Source organism: Rhinolophus sinicus, linkage group LG01 (genome assembly GCF_036562045.2).
Source record: "Rhinolophus sinicus isolate RSC01 linkage group LG01, ASM3656204v1, whole genome shotgun sequence".
In the NCBI taxonomy this organism is placed as follows: Eukaryota; Metazoa; Chordata; class Mammalia; order Chiroptera; family Rhinolophidae; genus Rhinolophus; species Rhinolophus sinicus.
The window spans coordinates 7,461,201-7,482,006 of NC_133751.1; the positions used below are offsets into that span (position 1 = coordinate 7,461,201).

Genomic DNA, 20,806 nt, shown 5'->3' on the forward strand with positions numbered 1-20,806 from the left:
CCTACCTTTGTTCTCTCCCCCCACTGCCCCCCAGCAGTCTATTCTCCTCCAGGTGGATTCCAGAAGCGGCCATGTGATACCTTCTGCTTCTCCCGGAGCAATCCCCTGGCCACCTCCACGTGGTACCTCGGAAGCTGCCAGGAGCCCGTTGGATGGCCTGGGGGTTTAAGAAGAATCTGATCTGTACAAAACAGCCTCTGTTTTCAGACACTTTGTGGCCAGAGCCAAGTTTTTAAATCTTTGATACTCGGCATCTATCAAGAAAAATAATAATAAGGTAGACTTTTTCTCTTCCTTTCTGAAATGACAGCTTTTTGACAAAGTTTGGCCTTTCTCCGAAGCCACTGCCCTTTGGAGCCATCAGCTCACCAGCTTGCACACTGACGTCAGCAGTCTCCTGCAGCAGCCCACAAAGCAGCGAGCCTGCTCCAAGGGGAGAGCTGAAAGAAGGGTAGTGTCTTAAGAGGCATACTGGCTCAGTCCTGCCCCAGGTCTGAGGTGTGATAAAGATGGACAGCTTGTGTTCTGTTCTCTGCCCAGGGGCCATGAGTGCCTCAGGCCATGGCACCCATGTACAATGAATGGTGGAGGGTGGGGCTGGACAGGCCTCGGATCTTTCCTTATGTCTTGCGTGGGATCATTGTGGCTCCTGGTGAATTGCTTAGAAGTATGAAGCCTGTATCTGTTGTGGGTGGAATTGTGTCCCCTCCAAAAAAGATATTCAACTCTTAATCCGTGATACCTGTGGATGTGAGCTTATTTGGATACAGAATCTTTGCAAATGTAATCCAGTTAAGATGAGGTCATCCTGGAGTAGGGTGGGCCATAATCCATTGACTGATGTACTTACAGGAAGAGGGCAATTTAGACCTAGACACAGAGACACAGGACACATGTCCTTCACTATGTGGCAACAGAGGCAGAGATTGGAGTGATGTATCTACAAGTCAAGGAATGCCAGGGGTCACAGGCAACCTCCCGAAACTGGAAGAAGTGAGGAAGGGTCTTCCCCTAGTTCCGAGACAGCAAGGCGCTGCGAACACCTTGATGCAGACTCAGCCTCCGGAACTGTGAGAAAATTAATTTCTGTTGTTTTAAGCCACCTAGTTTGTGGTCATTTGTTACAGTGGCCCCAGGAAACTGATACACCATCTCTGATGTCTGTGGCTGTCACATTCGAATCAGATGTCCTCACACAACTCTGTACACGGTGAACTCTCTTAAAAGTACCAAACTGAGTGGTTGGAAGTGAGGAAGCAATTGCTCTGGCCAGTGGCACCCACGTCAGCAGGTTTCCTTCCCTGGTAGCCAGAAAGAAGCCTTAACCAGACAACAGGTTTTTGTTGCTACAAAGAATGAGATGCATGTAACAGGAGATTTCCACATTTACTTTCTTTGCCATATGGTTTCCATCTTTACCATGAGAACGTAATAGTGCAGTTACTTTGGGTGAGAAAAAGCAATACAAGAACGTCTTAACAAAGAAAAGAAAATTAGCTACATCCAGGTACAAATGGGGTTTGTAACCAACATAGATAGTACCTTCCTTTTTCAGCCGCTGAATTGGGTGAAGTCCTGTCCTCCTGCTGTGAAGGTAGTTGGGGTCAGAGGTCAGAATCTGGACCAGAAAAGCTCACTGCTTTTACCAATTCTAAAATGGAGAGCAATAGTCCAAAAGGAAAAAGGAGAAGAAAAATAAAAATAAGCATCACTAGTGCCAAGGCCGTGTTGCTTGGAGTTACGATTCTTCCCATGAGCCCATCTGCAGGCCCTGATTTGTACTCCTGCAGTGGGGCCGCTCAGAACCAGCCTGGTATTCACGGAACCGTGTTACCGATCAGGCTCCTTCTTTAAATTTTGAGTAAATTGGAACAGAGACTATAGCTTAGCTTTGCATTACACCCTAACTGCATCTACCAAATGTGTCACTGGTGTTCAACACACATTTGTTCAATTAAACTTCACGTTGTTGAATGAAAGTCCTAGGAGCAGGAGTGTGAAAGATTTTTTTTATCATTTGAGAAGATGAAATTTGCAATTTTATCTCACTTTTAAAATTTGGAAAATTGGAAAAGGGTGAATTTGTAAAGCACAAGAATAGGTAGACTGAAAATCACTTTCAGACCAGAAATTAGAAACCTTGGGTAATTGTATTAGTTAGAAGTAGAACACATAGGGTGTGTGTGTGTGTGTGTCTGTCTGTGTGTGTGTCTGTGTGTGTGTGTGTGTGTGTGTGTGTGTAGATAGATAGACGATAGATAGATAGATAGATAGATAGATAGATAGATAGATAGATAGATATTTATTTTAAGGAATTGGCTCACATCATTCTGCTGTCTTGGCAAGCCCAAAATCTGCGGGGTGGGCCAGCAGGCTGGAAACTCAGAGAAACGTTGCAGTTTAAGTCCAAGGGTCATCTGCTGACAAAACTCCATCTTGCTCAGGGAGTTCAGTCTTTGTTTAATGGGACCTTCAACTGATTGGGTGAGGCCCACCCATGCCCTGGAGGGCCATCTGCTTTACTCAAGGCCCAAAGAACAATGTTTGACCAATTATCTGGGAAACTTGGCCCAATCAAGTTGATACATAAAATTAACCATCAGGGTAATTGTCTGGATCACTGTTTACCAATGGATATGCCATTGACATTTGAGGCAGAACTATTCTCCACTGTGCAACGCTGTCCCATACATTATTGGATCCTTCATTCCTGTCTAGTCAATACCCATGGTGTCCCCATCGTTGTAACAACAAAAGCTATGCCCACATATTTCTGAATGCCCCATTGGGGGCTGGTTCATCCCAGGATAGAGAAGCACTGATACAGATTGACCAACTGTGATAAGGCTACCAAAATGCTGGCAACATCCAAATGAATGGTGGGTGTCTCAGGTCTTGGTATTCAGACTTCATATGGATACAGCTATTGCCTAAGCCAGGGGCTGGCAAACTTCCTCTGTAAAGGGCCAAATAGTAAATAGTTTAGGCTTTAGGACTAGATGGTCTCTGTCAGAAGTACTCAACGCTGCAGTGGTAGGGCAAAATCAGCCATAGTCAATTCATAAATGAATGCATGTGGCTGTGTTCCAATAAAACTTTATTTATGGACACTGAAATTTAAATTCCATATACTATTTCACATGTCATAAAATATTACTCTTCGTTTGATTTTTTCCAACCATTTAAAATATAAAATAACTTGCAGACAATCTAAATTTCACTCTTTTATTTTTCATCCCCCACAAACTCACTGCATGTTCAGCTAATCATTGAACAAAGGCTTGAATCAATGTTCACTGAATTGAACCAAATGAGATTTGAGCAAATACAGTGATCATTTTTTTCATCAGCAGAAACTTTTTGGAAGTTGAATCTTACTGAAACCCCAATGTTTGGAACTAATATAGTATTTTACTAGTAAAATTTTATTTTACGAGTTCAAATGGATAACATTTGTGTATTTTGATGAGTACAGAACTCAAGGGGAAGTTCCAGATGGCTCTGTCAGGGTGCTCTTTGATTAAACTGTCCAGATGCTTGAAAGAGGAGAAAGAAGGAAGTTTCTGTTCCCAAGCAGAACCACTGACAGTATTTAATGCTAATGTATATTCTTATTCGCAAATATAAAAGTCAGACAAGAAGCATCAAAAACTTACAATAAACGACAAATACTATATCTTGATCGGGCAAATCACGAGGTGTTTTTACATAACTGGCTCATATGCTGTGACAAGAGCAGGTTATAACTATGCTCTCACAATTTTATGTGAGTGGATTAAATCAAATCTGAATTTTTAAAAGATCAATGCAGGAGATACAAACTTCCGCACCACTGGCTTATTTGCAATAGATGCAAACTCCCTCAGAGAAATGCTGGAAGAAGCTTGATTCCCAGGTGGGCACAAAGAGAAAGCAAGAAGGAAATCCAATTTCATACACAGGTGTCTCCAATGGACAAACAGTTAGCATATTTTTAGACACCGGAATGTTTATAATGTTTTTTATAGTTTTTTAGTAATTATAATTTTTCATTTTTAAAATTGTGGTAAAACACATGTAACATGAAACTTACTTTTTAAAGCATTTTAAGTGTAGAATTCAGCGACATTAAGTACATTCGTATTTCGTACTCTTTCATCATCCCAAACAGAAACTCTGTGCTCATTAAAAATATCTCCTATTCCTCCCTCTCCCGCCCCTGACAACCACTACTCTTTTTTTCTGTCAGAGACAGAATTTGACTATTTTAGGTAGTTCAATATCTAGATCAATATTTTTGTGTCTGGCTTCTCTCACTTAGCACAATGTTTTCAAGGTTCATTCATGTTGTGGTATGTCTCAGAACTGCATTCTTTTTTTAAGCTTAAATAATATTCCATTTATTGGACACATCTTTTGGCTCTTGTGAATAATGCTGCTATGAACACTGGTGTCCAAGTATCTGTTTGAGTCCCTGTCTTCAATTCTCTGGAATATATATTTAGGAGTGGAATTGCTGGGTCTTGTGGTAGTTTTATGTCTCATTTTTTTGAGGAATCTCCGTACTATTTTCCACAGTGGCTGTACCACTTTACATTCCCACCAGCAGTGCCCAAGGGTTCCAATTTCTCCACACGCCCACCAACACCGGGCTTCTGTTTCTCATTTTTGTTTTGTTTGTTTGCTTTGTACAACCGCCATCTTAATGGGTGTGATTCGGGAAACATTTTTAATGCAATTTGAGTTGAGCATTTTTAGCCCCTGAAGCACCTTCACATCACTTGAAGTTCCACAGATCAGTTTCAAAGTCGGGGCTGGGCTTTGCACCCTCTCAGAGTTCGAGATTTCAGAGCAAAGCCTTCCTTGACTTCACTCCAAGAGAGTGGGGTGATTGATTTCAAGCTGGAGGCGAGACCTGGAAAGGAAACAGGTACCTCCATGCAAGGGCTCGTGTTCAGAGCCCATGTAGAAACCAGCCACCCCCTCTAGAGGACCAGGTTAACTGAGAAATCATCCCATTCTCTCTCTCTCTCTCTCTCTTTCTGAAGCAACCACAATAAGTAAGATTTAATTTCCTTGTTCTCCTTTCAGGAGCCCCGTTCCAACACTGCAAGAGATTATCCCAGTTTAAAGCATTTTAAATCACAGCAGTTTGGGGTCACTGGAGTTTAAGTCAGATAGACTCCTCTACAAACCAATCAAAACTGTCATTGCTCTGGGGAAAATTCTTGGTGGGTCCTGGGAACCCCCGCAGTGGGGTCCCTTGCCCGCTTTCTCACCTCCTCTCCATTGTGGGGTGGCTTTGAGCCACCTCCCTAATGCTGGGACCCCACTGCTGGTGGTGCTGCCCCAGCCCCACACTCACTGTGGAAGTTCTCCTTTCCCACTCCCCCAGGAGAGGTGTGGGGCATCTACTCCACAGGTGCAGGAAGGAAACTCCCTCCAAATAGCCTTAGGTAGTGATGGCTCTTTAGGCCTCCCAAGTGCACCTCCTGCCTCTGTTAGCAACGTGTATCAAACACCCCATGGACCAGACTGAGGGACCACTTGTTGGATATCTTTCTACCTCACACTTGCAGCCCTGCTCAGCCACTGAGATGCCAGGGGAATGCGTGCGCCTTTCTCAGAATGAGTTCCCTGCCTCCCAAGGCTCCCTCTCTCTCCAAAGCCACAAGGACTCGTGACCCCTCTTCCATTCTGGAGTATGTTTTAGTGCCCAGGGGCATGCTCCTGAGGACCCAACTGTACCCCCAGATATGCCCAAGGGGTTTGAGGCCTCAGACAGGGTTCCTGCTGACTGGTATGTCAGTTAGGATGCATTGGGCTGCAAGCAACAGATAATCCCACCTCAACAACAACAAAAATGTGTCTTCTCACTGGAACAGAAGTCCTGAGGCAGCTCCAGGGTAGGTTAATTCAGTGGCTCCATAATGTTTTCAAGGACTCAGGTTTTCACCATCTTTCTAGCAGCATCCTCAGCATTTGACTTGGTCCCCAGGGTAGCTCCCTGAGGCACAAGATGGCTGCCACACTGCCAGTAATCACATCCAGACACTGTGATACCCAGTGGAAGGAAGAAGAGATGCTTTATGTCCTTCAATCTTCTCTTTAAGAGCAAAAACTTTACCCAGCAGCCCCTTGGACAGCCCCTTAAATCTCATTGGTCCTGGTTGTATCACACGATCAGGCTCAAGGAGCCACTGCAGAGCGATGGGACCACCATGATTTTATCGGTGTTTTGTTTTAGGTATCGTCTGAGACACATGCACCAATTCCTGAGCAAAATTTGGTTCTGAAGACAAGGAGAAGGGGGTCCGGGGGAGTGGCAGAGTTTGTGAGGCTACCGTACTTACTTGTGGGGTCACCCCTTGGTATCCCTCATGTACTTGCTTTGTTGTTAGATTTTTCACTCTTTTCCTTTTTTACATAGGAAATTTATAAATATTTTCTTGTTCTAAATAATTTACTCAATACAGAAATACGAGGAGTAAAAATATGAAAGGTGTCCTTCACCTCCCTCGCTCATCTCACTTCCCTCCCCAGAAGGAAACTCTGACTCTATTTTGGTGTGATCTCTTCCTGTCCCCTTTATGCATTTGCATATGTTCATACATACATAGGTGCTTTGCTTTAATTTTTACATAGATGGTATCTTGGTATTTTTCCACTTAGCTCTTGGCATTTTTCCACTTAGTTCTCCGTACTTAGAGATCCACTTCACTCACTTTAGACACTGAATATTATCCCATACGGTGGATATTCCATTGCTTTGCATTTTAACTAGCTTTTCAATCTTGGGTCTTGTCCCTCCAGTTAGATTATAAACAACCTGAGGGCATATTTTTCTATTTCCAAACACTTAATACAGTATTTTCTTACAAAGTGAAAGTCAATTGATGATTGTCGATGGAAAGATTCTCTCTCGCTGGCCACGTAAAAGTTGTCTCAGCACTTCTGGCTGAGGTGAGCCAGGGGAAGGGACACAGCGCCACAGTCTATCGGTTGGCCACTCTTTTGTCTATCAACACAGTGACAAATCAATCTACCAGTTAGGGAGAGTTGATAATGCTCCACTGTTCCTTTGGCAACGTTTGCTGGGCTCAGGATGGCACACCTTCTCAGTCTCCGAGCAGACTGTCAATTCAAAGGGCTGGGGCTACTTGCAAAGTTATACATTATCTCGTAGTTTGGCTTACACTGGAGCATCGGGCAGAGTTATTAACAGCCTGTGCTTCCTGGAAAACCATTTCAAAGGCTACTAATGGTGTTCGCAGACTGTTGAGCTGGAACAGTTATCCATATACCTAGACACACACTCTTAATAACCCTTTTCAGGTTTCTTGAGGCAGTCACAACTACATAAAATAGATTACAACTAAACTTATTCTAAACCCTTTGGTGGGGAGAAATTACTTCAGTATGAGGCTCTCACCTCAAAACAGGCCAACCAAATTTGGGAAGGGATGAAACTCTCAGAGCAATCACACTTTAAGCAGATGTTGGCATTCAGACCTGCTGATAGCGTCAGTGAACTCATCTCAGACCTTGGTGGGCACCTTGTACTTCTGAATCTGCCAAGCTTCCTGTAGTAGCCGAAGAAATTACCATTGTGAAGGAGCAAAGAAAAGAAACACCTGTCTCCCAGATGTGCTGTTTGCATTGGGGAGGACTCTCAGAAATTGGACTTCAACAGAAAACCTGGAATGATGAAAGGAAATCAAGCAATAGGAATGAGGCTTCTGAAATTACTTTATGTCCCTTGGCTAATAACACACAAGGGAAAACTTTTTGATCAATCATTTTTATTAATATTGATTATGAAAACTCTGGTCCCTATCACTAAGAAGACTAAAATTAAATTGGGGAAATAGGGTGTCCACATTTGAGAGTTGGACAACATGTAATCAAGACTAAGTAAATGCCTGTGATGGGTTCGGAGGGAAAATCCGTTGAAATGGCAAGGCTATGCTTCCAAACAGGGCTGGTAATCTGCCTTGATATACTCTGAAAGGATCATGCTTGACCAAAGCTCTTCACTTATAAAAGATACAAACTATTTTCTCTGGTAACACAGCCTGGATTTCTTTGCTGACTTGCATGCTTTATATACGCGTATGTCTTCCTCTGTTGGGGTTGGAAGGTTCCCGACCTGCCTCCCTCTGTGTTTCTACCACCTTCCTTACTTTTAAATAGCCATGACCATCAAATACCTTGATTACCCTTGTTCCTTGTTCCTTCACCTACATCCACCACCTCACCCTAGTTTGTTGACACAAACATTGCTGGCAGAGAAGACAGAGTCAGGAGAAAACCTAGATAACTCTTGTTAAAAATGATTAAGAGGGTTTGTTATAAGTAAGTCAGAGCACGACCCGAGGGATTTGGCTGGGGGTACCATACTCCACCCCATGCCCTGGTACTGGTGTCCCCAACACCCCATGTAGGTGTTTCCATAGACAAATATTTTTTCAGGGCAACATTGATTTATATGGCAGCAGAACTTGGGATTCAAAAGGGAAAGATGAAACCTTCCCAGCAACTTGGAGTTTTCTTTTAAGAGGAGTTTTCTCTACAGAGTGTTTAGTTTTAACTGGTCACTAAAGATGGGCAAAACAGTCCTGGAGAAATGGGCTTTCCGCCTCTCCAAGCCTGTCTCTCCTAGAGAAACAGGCAGAGGCAGAGCCATGGGGCCAGCCTCCTAACTAGAACCAACTGCTCCTGATAGTTTATGGTCTGGTCCACTTCAATTTCTCATGTGTTACCTTTCTAGGGGGTGCAAGGCCCAGCAATCTGGACACAGGCCAAGGAGCCAAGAACTGTCGAAGTCCAGGTCTCCGCTCTCCTACTGACACCTGCGACCACCCAGCCCAGCCAGACCATATGGCCTCTTGTTTTCCTGATGTATGAGGTGGGTAGAATGCTTTTCCCCAAAAAGAGGACTCCAAGGGAATAGTTAAAATCTGTAAACATGTATCATTATAATTATTATTCTAGTTTCTAGTTAAAACTGAACTGGCCAAAAGGAAAGAAAATACCAGCAGTGCCTCTGAGGGCAGCTACCTTTGCTTTTCCGGTATTTCCAGTCTGACTGGTGGGAGAATGTCCTGGAAGCTCTGCTTGCCGGGCCTGCACCCACAGCTGTGCTTACCACATCTGAGGATAACAAGGATCTAACTGAGCCCTGGCTGTAACCGGGCTCTGGGTGTTGGTACCATTTGCTGTAGTAGCGGCTGGACATCTGCTGTGACACCCAAGGGGATGCAGCATATCCACAGTAGGGCCCGAAATCTTTCAGTTCTTTGGGGATTGCCAGCCTGTGTAGGTGATGGGCAAACAGACTTTGGTTTCTAAGCTGTCAATCTAAAACCCGTGCTTCAAGGGAGGGAGTACTGCTTTCCTCAAGAGAGGAACCTCTGGACTTCTGAGGTTGTTACAGAGAGAACATTTCTGTAGGACAGCACTACCTCTCAACAGTGACTCTGTTCCCACCACCACATTTATCTTCTTCATGGGAGACCCTCAATAGATAGCTCAGCCAACTCACCGTGGCTCCCTTTCTCTGGACCTAAAGAATCCCATCCCGTCTCGACAACTGCTTCCATGTGGAAAACAGCACGGCCAAACTTCTACCATTCTCCTATTTAGCCCAAAGTAAGACCTCAGGCCCTTCTCCCTGTGGGTTTCCAGTATGACCTTCGGCCTCCTCCCAACATGGCTGACACCGGAAGTGCCTGTGTCCCCCACAAGCAGGGCCAGGGCCTCCTTCTGCTCCTCCAAGAAAGTCAGGACATGACACAGGAAGCACAACAGCCGTGCCCAGGGCCAGGTGGAGACAGTAAAACAATTTGACATTGTTTAAATGGGTGCTTTTAAAATATCTGTTCAATATTTACTTAGAGGAAAGGCTGGGTACTCTAAATAAATAAAGGAAGGGCTCAACAGGAAGAAAGGCTTGGGAAGGGGGGCAGTCTCAACTTCTCCCCCACCTCAGAGAATTCATTTGTGGCCCCAAAATTTGCAGCCCCCTCTCAGCAAAACAAAAGCCCCCAATTGAGGGCACCAACTTGTGTCAGCAGGCAATACCCTGGTGATGCCCTCAGAGCACCTCATTCCAGGCCCTATTCAAGTATGCCTTCCTGCTCCCTCCCTATTTCCCTTGAGGGCAGTCTGGAAAAGACTAACTTCTCTGTATCTTGCTACCGTTTTCAAAGATGTTGCAGCCCTTAATCTGGCCCACCTGGCGGCCAGGAAACATGATTTCTTTTCAAGTGCACTGAGAGGCCTGAGCACTCAGAGGTTCCTGTAGGGGGTGGTTCTGTGCTTGCCTGCCCCCTGCCCACTACTCCTGGCAACCTGGGGCCTCCCAAGATATGTCAGACAGGCCGTGACATAGAAGGTGCCCAGAAGTTGGGAAAGATTACTCTTTGGGTCTTTATGAGCTTAGTTCTGGTGTCTGCCTTGACAGCCCTTCACATGCCCTTGGTCATCTCTCCCAGGCTTGCAGTGCTGCTTATGACACTCATTACAGTTGCAAAGAATTTCCACCTGTCCCCTGTGGCTCCCCATACGTCACCCTCTGCTTCCTCCACCACTTCGTGAAGGCAACTTGAGCTGCCTGGAAACTGGCTTTCTGACATCCAGCATAACATTCTTCCTTTTGTCTCTTTGAGTCCAGAATGATCGCTCGAACACCTTTGACATGCAACTATGGGTCAAATCTGTTACCTAGATCATGAAATAAGTGGCAGAAAGAAGGGCCAAAGAGTAAGCAGCGCCGAACACACTCAACTCCAGACAGCACTGGAAGTACTCCTTAGCTTAGAGGTTTACAGCACAGGGCGCTGTGCTGAGGCCCCAAAGTGGAAGGGATCCCCCTTCCCCAGCTCTCATGGACGAGAGTGCAGAGTGTGGGGCAGGGGTAGTAGTCGTGGAGGTAGTAGTAGTGGTAGTTGTAGTTATATGTGAAGTTTAAGAAAAGTGTTTCCAAAATCAATGGTATCACAACCATTGGCACTGTGTGGGGTAGAATTTAATAGGAAATGTGTGTGTCCCATTTGTAAACGGTAACAGCACCGCCGGTAGCTAAGACATTGCCCCTATTTATGAAGCAAGGCCAGGCAACCATTTTTCACTTACTTAACCAACCCAATCTCCTTTCTTCCCATTCCATTTCCACATAATAATTAAATACCTGGGCAGCTGTCGCTGGGCTTTTTCACCTGGTGATGTCCGTGTTGCCTGGAAGCCTTGGGTCCCTTCCCACACACGTTCCACTGGATTTATGGGGTCCCCTGTGGTTGGTGCTGCCTGTTACCAAAAAATATTCATCGGCCATGGATAAGAACAATCTACAAGTTGTGGTTTTTTCTTTGTTGATGTCTCTTGACCGTTAGAGCAGGACCATTTTATGCAACCCCTTGTTTTAGGTTATATCTTTAGATGACTGATAGTTGCCAGTTCTTGTAACTCTTGATACTCTCCAATAGATACTATATTACCTATTAAATTAATACATATTTTTTTAAAAAGTATAGAAGGGTGTGATATTCGAAATGAAAGCACTTCTCCCCAGTCTTGACACTAAGCTCCAATTCCCGGAGGTGACCACTGTGAACAGCTGCTTAAACAGCTTTTGGAAAAGTTCTCTGCATGACTGAAATGCATATGCTTCCTTTTTACACAAATAGGATCATACTGTACCGTGACACTTCAACTTGCTTCCTTTACTTAAAATTGTGCCTTGGAACTCTACCCGCATTAGGACTACAGAAGCACTGACTCTTTTAATGGTGCATACTGTTCTATTGTGTGGGTGCCGTAAGTTAACTAGCCTCTTATTGAAGGACGTTTGGCTTTATTCAGGTTTTTTTTTCCTCTCTCATAAAGAGTACACATGTATTAGATATTGTGTCATGGGTGCCTTTTTACTTTAAGAGTATAACTATAGGAATATTTTTTCTAGCAGAAAAATGGCTGGTTTATGAGTATTCACAATTTACATTTTGATCATTATTACCAAATTGCTTTCCAAAAAAATGATGCTAACAGTAGGACAATGCCACCCGGCATTTTTTAGAAAAAGCAAAATGGCCAACTCAGTTATCCATAAATGGAAATCCACGGTGTTTTAAGCATCCCTTCTGTCAATGTCAGCTGATTTGGGCTGGAGCAAACCAAGAAGGAATTTAATTATAGACTTCTCTCTGAGTTTCTCTTCTGAAGCTAAATATACAAGATTTGGGCAATTCTGAGTGGGTTTGTATTTTCTTTTCACTGCAGCCACATGAGTCCCTCTTGTCCCAAGGTCAATTTTAGGCTTGCTGTTGTGTGTGCATTGGTCAAGGGGAGCAGCTGGGGGGTGGGGGAGCGGTGATGGTGCAGAGTCTTTGAGGCTTGAAGAGCTGGGGGAGTTCTCGGGTGAGAGGCCAACTGCAGGCTCAGAGGCTGGGGCTTCCCGAGGTGAGCTGTTCTTAGGATTTCTTTTTACTTCTCCAGTCATCCTGTCCTGCACAATAAAAATGCTTCTACTGTTCAGCCCTTTTCTGTCTATGTTGTCTACTTGAAAATTATTAGAGTAATGGGTTCGATAAGGCCATTGTTCTGGGGTTCCCCCTCCACAGCTCAGGGTGGGCTTTCTGTAATGCTTCCCAAGCTATCTGAACTAAAAGACTACTTTAAAAAAAAAATTCCAAACTCTTATAGACCGATACTTGTGTAAAATATTAGAAATACTGAATTACTCAAACAATGAAAAATAAAGACATACAAACTGCAAGCCAAATTTATTTTTGTTAGATTTAACAACCCAAATTACTTTGTTATTTTGTTATACAAGTTTTGAAATAATTCCTCTCAGTTTCTGTTCTCGTCTCGGGAACAGTTGGAGATCAGGAACCGTTTGAGTGTCACTGCCCTATGCACCTCTCCAGAAGTTTCTGCAGGCTTCCTTTTGGCCCTAAAGTCTCTATCATTTTGCTGGGAGAGCGATTCTCATCCAACAGGGAAAGTTGTCCAGGTTTTCAGCCATGGAAGCCCTGAGTCAATCCCCAGGGTTAATACTGGGCTTGGGTTTAAGCTCTGGGGCCTGTCCTGTGGACCCCAGTTCCCCTTCCCACTCAGCTTTTCCTGTCGTGGGAAGCAGGAGTTCGTGTGTGCAGAGAGAGCACCATGATCTGCTGCCTTCAAATTAGGAGACATGATATCGTTTCCCGCAAGCTTTTCTTTTTATTTGATTTAAAGTCAACATCAGCCTTCTTATTACTGTCTCTTCTCTATAATGCACTGCAGACAAGTGAAATGTAAAATCTGGGCATGTGGATAAAAAGGAAGCAATGGTACTTTTTTTAATGCATCAAGCCATTAAAACAATTCAATTCACTTTTTATATAATTTTACAGTTTGTAAAATACTTTCCATAGGTCTTAATACAAGGGAAATAGCAAGCAGTGACTTCTCAAAATATGAGATTTTTAAGTCTTTTGTCTTTCAAAGGGGCGGCCCGGTTCAATTTCAAATACTTTGAGAAAACTGGTTTTCAGATTTCCGTTTGGGACCTGAAGTAGCAGATCACAGCAGCATCTAGTGGAAATTAGTGATACAACAGTTGTAATCGACTAGGAAGAAAAAATACAGTTAATTTTTAAGTACTGTATTTCATCAATTATAAGACTCAGTTGTTTTCTTGTTTTGAACATTTTTTAAATTGGGGTGAGTCTTGTAATATATGGCATATCATAGTTTAATTAAAAAAATTTTTTCTTTCTCAGTGATACTTCGTCTTATAATTGTTAACATCTTAGTTTCGTCAAAATAGGATTTTTCATATGAAACTTTGTGGGATGTTCATTCAGTCATTTTTAGTAATATTTATTGAGCATATATTTTGTATATGTAACTTATTGACTCATTGCATATATTACATTCATTGCATATATTTTAATTGTATATATTCAAAACTCTTCATTGTAATGCATAATGTAGATCTTTGTCCTTTATGATACATTAATGCATTGATATTAGTCACACAGACTTAACTCCATGAATTTAAAAGTCTGTAGTTGCCCGGCAGTTCTCAACACTGGCTACATGCTGGTATCACCTGCAGAATTTTCTAAACTTTAACTGGCCAGACCACACTTCTCAGATCTGGTCCAACTGGTCTAGGAATAGGGCCCACACATTAGGAATTTTCAGAAGCTTCCCAAGCTTTTCAATTCTAATGTGCAGCCTGGGCTGAGAACTTTTTCCTTCATTCAAGCCAGATGCTTTCAAGATTATACAGATTTTTTAATTGTTGAGAAATAGTCAGTGTTTTGTTTTATAGTAAACAACTCTTGTTTCTTATAACTATCATAATTATGAATGCAAAGAAACTCTACTTATTAAAGCAATAATGGATAACACTAAAATCATGATACTTAAGAGAAAAATTATTCCGCAAAACATTATCACTTAACGTGTGCTCCAATAACGTACAGCTCACATTTGGTTCTTCCATCCTTATTCACACAGCGTTGTTTGAAGTGAGCACCACAACAAGATCAGGAATGCTGATGAAGTGTAAGACAGTAGCTATAAAATTTATAAGATGTCACAGTGATATACCTTTAACAGACCATAACCCTCTGTAGCAAAGTCTATCCACTAAGGAAAAAAAATACCTACGATATCATTTCCTTGGAATCCTCTTTCCTTGGCTGAGAGTGAACTCTGCAAATTCCAGGACTGCCCCCTAAGCATACTACATGGATTGCCCAATTGCTCTTAACCTTGGTAGAATTCTAGTAGAATGTGAGACGCCTCATCAGATCACGTAAAGAATCCACATAGTATTTGATGAGCAACAGCTTGGAGAAGCAAGGCCTCAGTTCATTTCTGGGCCCTACCACTTGCTAACTTTGGAATTTTGTGCAAGTCACTGAAGTCACCAAATCTCTTGGTCCCCAACAGGCACATTTGGGGTAACAACACCAACTTCAGCTATTGTGGACATAAGAGTGGTTTGTAAACATGGAACGCGTAATAGGCAGCCAGTGCAATAGCAATGCCTGTTACTCAGGGTCGTTTCTTCTTCCTGCTTTTAGCTCATTGCAAAAAGTCAGGAGATGGTGTTTTCCAGCACCTTCGAGGCAGCATAGTACCATTAACCCCTCCCGGCCCGCCTCTCCCAGCCTCTGCAGCTGTGCAGGGCAAGGTCGAGGCATGGGATCCGTGTGTAAAAAATAGTTTAGCCCCTTTTGGATTCCTTGGATGTAATATTAAAACGTAATGTGACATCTAGTTGAAGCTTGAGCATAAACATGAAGAGGGATCAGCAATTTATTATTGAAAGGTAGTTAAATTTTATAAAAGAGAAGTAAATACGTAAGCAAAATAAAAGCTTTAAAAAAATGGACTCTATCGCCTTCTGGGGAAATAATCCTTTGGACCCTGTTGTAGGTCAGTCAGTGGCTGGATGGGTCATATTGTCCCCAGGCTGCAGCGAGAGGTCGGAGGCTGCAAAGTCCAAGGCAGCCGGGTGCCCAGCCTGACCTCAGGTTACTCCAGGCCGAGAAGGTGGTATGGGCAAGTACAATTCAGCACCTCCCAACGTTTCCTTTCAATTGCCTACCCCTGATTTCTCTTAGGCCTGGTGTTGGGCTCCTGGATATGGGGCCGTGTGCTAACGCAATAAATAGACTAAAAAGCGGGAACTGTGCAACTAAGCCAAGTCAAACACCGCTGTGAAAACCTATCCTGAGTTGCCCTGAGGTGTTTCCAAAAGCAAGGCAAATATTATAAATGAGCAGCAGCTCTGATTCTCCCCCTTGGGGGAACCAGGATGGGAAGACAGGGTGACCCTGTTTGTGGCCAGGGCAGACTCTGGGCTCCACACTGTCCACAGGTCACTCAGGAGACCCCCAGATTCTCCCAACTGTCCCCGATTTTGTGAGAATGTCACTCTGCCTTGGGATACCGTGGCACACCTGGAAGCAACTGATCACCTAGGAAGCAAAAGCCATTTTTGGCTTTGCCCCCTGGCTCCATGAGCTATAAGAAGTCACTTATAAGTTTATCTTCAGCTCCACTAGTGCATCTAGAATCAATATTTATTGCCCACATGTCTAGATCCATGATTCCCAACGTTACCATGCATAAGATTCGCCTGGTTTGGGGCCAGGGCTGACGCAGGAACACAGACTCCCAGACTCACCTCCTCAAATTCTGATTCAGTAGGTGTGGGCTGGAGCCCTGGAACCTACCTTTCAGCAACCCTACAGGTGCAAAAACAGGCGACCCCAGGTCCACCTTCAGAAATGCTAAACACGTATACAACAACTCGAGTCTAACCCCAATTGTGTTGTCCTCACGTCCCAAATGGACTCACTCCCTAATGGCTAATTCTCTGTAGGAAGCCAGGCCCATAGAGCAAAAGGGCTGCCTCTCTGTATGTTTTAAGTGAAAACTTACTGAATCTTCTTAGTCCCTGGATTTTGCGGTGGGGGCAGAAGCTATGTCATCATCTTGGTTTTCAAAAAGCCTAAAACCTACCGAGGGGAAAGGCTTGTTGGGGAAATACCAGTGAATTGGAGAAGCAGCAGGGAATTCAGAGGTGGAGTGACTTCCATGTAGCCTCACTTTCAGGGCTGGAACCAGAAAGAGGGCAGGGAATCCCGTTCCATGGAACAAGCATGGACGGAGACCTACTGTGTGCCAGCACAGTGACCCGATGGGCAGAAGCAGCACTGTGAGGAAGGAAGGGCCACCTGGAAGAGAGGAAGAGAGCAGTCTGACCAGGGTGTGGTGGACAGAGGGCAGAGAAGGGCAGGAGCTGGGAGATGTGGAGGGTGGGAAACACATCAAGTAGGACGATGCATGTCCTGGGGTGCGGAGGGGTGTTGAAAACTCAGGTGGAGTTTAGTCTTGCTTCAGTAGGTAAAGGGCGAATGGATTTCCTACAAGGAGCAGAATGCTAAGAGAAGGGCTTCTTCTGGAACAGAAGAGAAAGCTGCTGGGACAGGTGCCGTCAGAGATGAGCTGAGCTGTGAGGCTTAGAGCTGCCAGGGATGAATGCCATGGATTTCAATGTCACTGGCGAATGGGGGTGTACTGGGTTGAATAGTGTCCCCGTCTCCAAATTCATGTCCTCTCTAGAAGCTCAGAATGTGACCTCATTTGGAAAAGGGCTGTTGCAGATGGAATTAGGAGGTTTGAGAGGAGGCCATCCGGAAGTAAGGTAGACTCTTACTCCAATATGACTGGTGTCCTTATAAGAAGAGGAGAAAAGACACACAGAAAAGGAGGATGATGGCAGAAATAGAGATCAGGGTGATGCATCTGCGACCCAAGGAACACCAAGGATTACGGGCAACCACCAGAAGCTGGGAGAGAAGCACGCCAAATGTTTCCCTGTGAGCACCCCAAAAGGAGCCAACCCTACCAAGGCCTTGATCTTGGACTTGTAGTGTGGACCTAAAGACAACTTAATTTCCGACGTTCAGCCTCCAGAACTGTGAGAGAATAAGTTTCCGTTGCTTTAAGCCACCCAGTTTGTGGTTATTTGTTAGAGCAGTCCCCGGAAACTTATGCAGGAGACCTGAGGAAGAAAAGAAAGTGAGGACAAGTGTCTTGGGAGTCAAGAATGGTAGGGCCCTGGCAGAGTCCGCCGAGGCAGGGCTGAGCCCCAGGGATCCCGCAGGCATCGGATCTCCCTCCAACAGTGTCCCCGAGGACAAGGGGCCAAGTCCCCTGAGGAGGAAGTGGTGGACTCAGCAGCCCCCCCCACTCTGAATTCCCTGCACACCTTCTTATTCCCTCTTCCACGATTTCCTAAGCAGATAACACAGTAGCCACACGCTTAATAAAGTTTTCTGAGCCTCCTCCGGAAATGAAAGAATTTTTCTGGTTATTAAATGTGTACCAAGTGATTGTAAAGAACAGGCCTTGTTTTTCCATTTAGATGTGGGGTTGTTTCAAAGAGAAAACACCATGCCCACATTTTCCCCACTAAATTATAGTCCTGGACTTCCACTATAAATTCAGAACTGGAGAAAGCTGAAGACAGAATGGCCCCCATTCACACGAAAACTCTAAAGACTAGTTTCCCATGAGTTTCAGAGTCCCCTGTACCCCCAAACCAGTGTGTGTTATGGCACTTACTTCTCGAGGCATGCCATCACTGATACCATCTCTCTGTCTCTCCCCCTCCCTCCATGAAATTTCCTAAAAGCAACCACACAAAGGTTGCCCTTCTGTTATATCAGGGCCACTCATGCACACCCAGACTGTGCAAATCAGGAAAAAAGGCGCCTCATCCAGGTGGGTGGATTGTAAAAAGACACCCCTGTCTGGGTGGCTGAATTACAAAAAGTGCCCCTGTTGAGTGAGCCACTTGAAGAAAAGGACATGACCCCTCCAACAGGGAATAAGGCTTGGCCAGCTGAGCCCTGGTTGGATTTCAGCCCCATGAGGTCCACGTATGTACACGCTGACGCTGCACAGGCGGCCGCAGCGTCTGGACTGGTCCCAATCCAGAGCTGAGGTTTGTTGATCGTCTCTTTGTTGGAACTGAAGGACCCAGCTAAGGGCTGCTCCCACCTTTCTCTGGCCTGCCTTATGCTACAGCTAGTTTCTGTGCGTGTGTCTTATCTGGGGGGAGGGGAAGAGAGTGTGCTGTCAGTCTCATCAGATTTCACGTTCCCATCACCTAACGATGCTCAGTATATACTCACCACATGTTTGTGGAACTTAAATGCACGTATCCTGTTTAAGACTGGAAATCTCTCGTTTGTCTCAACCAACCTGGGCCGCCGACTGTGTTTCCCACTGGTGATCCTACTGGCCTCTAGTAGCTCAATCCAGACAAGAGAAGTAAAATCAGACTCCATGTGGAAGGAAAGGTCAACCTTTACGCCTCCAGGACCAGAGGGAAGGCAGTATTATTACTATTATTATTATTATTATTTTACTTTTTTTCTTCTCTCCCCACTCACACTTCTCTGGCTCACAAAATCATCCCCTCCCTGTCAACAATGCCATTGTGCTGTCGCCACAAGTGGCTGGGGCTGAAGAGTGACCACCACGAGAAGCATCACCTCCATCAATTTCCTTCGATAGGACCCTGAAAGCAGCAAAGGAAATTAAACCACAGACCCCACGAGGCCACCCCAGCGATGGCGCTCCTGGAATAATTTCCACGTCGCTGGCAGCAGATTGGGAGCTTGGCTCATAACTCAGTCCTTGCAGGGTGGATGACGCAGGTGTCTCGACATGGTTGGAACGCCGGAGGGGGCAGTTAAGGTGACAGATGTGACCTGCGAGGGGGAACAACGTCTCGGTTACATGGCGATGAAATAAGGAGTGATTTCTCGGCCTCGTTCCGGCTTTCCTGGGCTGAGGTCAGGCCTTTTAGGGGATTTGTGAAAAACCTTTGAAGTTCGGTATTTTCACAGCTCTAGCTGGGCCTGCCTGAGTTTGCTGAAAGATAAGAGTTATTGGAGATATGAAAGATCAATTCAAAGGGAAGAGAAAAGAAAACCAACATGGAGCCGCTTCCTGTAGGAGAGCAAAGAAAGCCTGTGTTTCCTGGGTCTCTTTTCCCTCCTCGATTGGGTAGAGGGAGCCCTGAGTAAATGAGGCGCATTTGCTCTTAGGGCTGCAGGTCAGATGATTTACACTGGGAAGGGGGAGCCGGAGGTGCTGGGGAGGGGCCCTGAGGCCCCCTGTGCCCTGATTTCCCACCTGGTGGTAAACATGCAGGAACTTGCTCTCAGGAGAAAGGCTTCTAAATCCGCTTAGATTGAGCTCCCTCCTTCGGAAACCTTGATTTCTACAGAACAGGTGTGTTTTGGCTTCCTAGGGCTGCCCTAACAAAGTACCACAAATTGGGTGATTTCAAACAACTGAAATTTATTCTCTCTCAGTTCTGGAGGCCGAACGTCGGAAGCTAAGTTGTCAGCAGAGCCGTGCTCGCTCCGAGGCTCTAAGGGAGAATCCCACCTTGCCTCTTCCAGCTTCCAGTCGGTCCGTCGGTCGTGGCCAGCCTTCCTTGTGTGTGTCCCTTGGCTTGTGGCAGCGTCACTCTCACCTGTGCCTCTGTCTTCACGTGGCCTTCCCTCTGTGTCTCCTCTCTGTGGCTGTGTCTAAGGACACCAGTCACATTAGGTCAGGGCCACCCATCTGGCCTCATTTTACCTTAGTCACCCCTTTAAAGCTCCCGTCTCCAACTGCGGAGACGTTCTGAGGTGCTGGAGGTTAGGGCTTCAACGTAGGAATTGGGGGGCGGGGGGGTTACACAGCTCAGCCCATAACCGTCATCCTTCCATGCCTCGGTGGTGGAACTCACAGTCACTTCTCCCATTCAGGGGTACGGGGGCCACGAAGCTTCCTTAGTTCTCTTCCTCGTGAGCCCCTCCCCCACGGTCGCAGAGGGGACTTTGTCATTAATATTATCTCCATCCTTTCTGGTTGAAACAATCATTTTTGATCAAAATGGGCTGCATTAGGGAAATATTTATTGGTAGAGTTCAACGCTCATCAGTGCTTTTTCTCTCCACCCCACCCTCATGTCCCAGATGGCAGCCAGTGCCCAGGGAGGCTCTAGGTTCCCACGGGGAGAGGACAGGTCTCCTGGCCTCGTCCAGTCCCTGCACTGGCCTCTTCCACCAGGAAGCCGTGCTGGTCCTGGTGAGCAGGTGACAGGTAGCCAACCACATGGGACTTTTGAGCATCTAGGTGATGCCCCTGCCAAAGGAAAGGGGCTGAAGGCCTAGCCTTGGGGGCTCTCTCATGTGACCACGCCACTTGGAGCTCCCACCCAAGGTCTGGTGAGATAACCCACTCCCCCCCT

At 45.2% G+C, this 20,806-nt stretch overlaps 1 protein-coding gene across 2 annotated transcripts in view; it reads left to right on the plus strand.

Annotated features, from left to right (window-relative positions):
* Positions 1 to 20,806, plus strand: part of CLDN14 (claudin 14) — a 94,767-nt gene that overhangs the window by 49,455 nt on the left and 24,506 nt on the right. For both annotated transcript variants that reach the window (XM_019730333.2, XM_019730334.2), the window contains exon 2: positions 8,750 to 8,887. The gene's annotated coding sequence lies outside the window, so the exon portion shown is untranslated. The remainder of the gene's footprint in view (positions 1 to 8,749; positions 8,888 to 20,806) is intronic.